A 1,658-nucleotide genomic window follows, 5' to 3' on the forward strand; every position below is an offset into this window, starting at 1 on the left:
TCCTCCTCCGCTCGGCGCGGCCTCGACGGTGGCGCCGCCGGCGGTGGGCCTGCCGTAGCAGACGACGGCTAACGGGAGGAAATCCGCGGAAAAGTTCGTTCGAGTCCTGCGGAGCAGTTTTTTCAATCTAGATCTTGCTTTGTCAGTCGGTAACTGGCCTTAAGAATGTCGTGTCGGATTTTCGGAAGAAATAGAGAAAAGCACCATTATTCAAGGCGTATTTAAGGCGTAAAGCGCGCGCACGTTGAAAGTTCGTGTTGCTGAAACACGACACAAGCACGCGGTGTGCTCAGACACGCGAGTAATTACCAGAGTTTCAGGTTTTGACAGCGCGAAAGTATGTGCACGTGGTTTCGTAGGTTAATTTACGTACCTGCAGAATGCTTTTGTTCGGCCGGCGCGTGAGAGATTCCGACTGTCTGCGGTCAGCAATGCCTGGCAGCAGGGCCGTTTCTGTTCCGCGCCTTTTACAGATGTACGTAGCTCATGCACAGGTTGTGGTGGCCATGAGCAACGTTTTCACACATAGGCGGTATAGGTAATTTCAACAACGTACCAGCATATGAAATCGTTATTTATTTATTACAGTGCAAATGGTTAGAATTTGATAGAAAAGAAAGAAGGAACTTGATGGGACAACTGGAAAGAGGTTCAGAAAATAATTATCCCCCTCCCTCATTGGCACCAGCAACACTTTTGTTGAAGTGCTAATTTTATCTATGTATACTACGTGCGTCTGTATTCTTTTGCGTTGTAAGTTTTCACAAGGAAGCAGTGTTGCGTTAACTGGAACAGTCAAGGCACACAAGACAGAAGAAAAGTTGATTCTTGGGTTTTACATCCCAACACCACGATCTCATAAGGCACGCCATAATGGGGGCTCTGGATTAATTTTTTTTGCAGCTGGGGTTCTTTAACGCACCCCCAATGCACTGGACACGGGCCCGTTTTGACACGGGCGTCAAAAGAAGTGGTTGGAGGAACCGTGTCACTTCACAAAGCCGCGCGTTCTTTGCCACTTGCTTGAAGTCAGCCCGCCCGATCTTGTGAATCCACACTTTTCTTCGTTTTGCGTTGCGCCCGGCGGATGGTAAAACAAAAGGTAGTGACTACAGTGTGACGGGGCCCGGCACTTTAACATCTGTACTACAGTGACGGGGCCCGGTACTTTAACATATGCACTACAGTGACGGGGCCCGGCACTTTAACATAATCACTACAGTGACGGGGCCCGGCGCTTTAACCTCAGCCATAGCCTCCTCTATTTTCTAAATAAAGCCTCCTCCTCTAAAATAAAGGAGGCTATGCCTCAGCCCTGCAGTGACGGGGCCCGTCTCCTTAACCACAGACAGGACCGGCACTTTACGTCAACACTGTAGCGACGTCAATGGCCGCACTTCTTTCAAACATTCTATGCAAACAACTTCGAGCACTTCACGGCAGGCAGTGAACTTTATTAAGGTCCTAAGGAGCGACTCCGAAACCCCCTTAAGAGGTAGGGGGCCGCCGCGAGCCGTTCCGACGTTGGGACGGGCAGGCCGTGCCTGACCGCCTCCTCCCACTCTTCTTCCGTGGTGAGATGACCGTGGTCCCGTAACGAGGGACACCGCCAGAGCATGTGTTCTAAAGTGCAGAATGGATCTCCGCAATCCGGACAC

The sequence above is a fragment of the Dermacentor albipictus genome, chromosome 1 (assembly GCF_038994185.2).
Source record: "Dermacentor albipictus isolate Rhodes 1998 colony chromosome 1, USDA_Dalb.pri_finalv2, whole genome shotgun sequence".
Lineage (NCBI taxonomy): Eukaryota > Metazoa > Arthropoda > Arachnida > Ixodida > Ixodidae > Dermacentor > Dermacentor albipictus.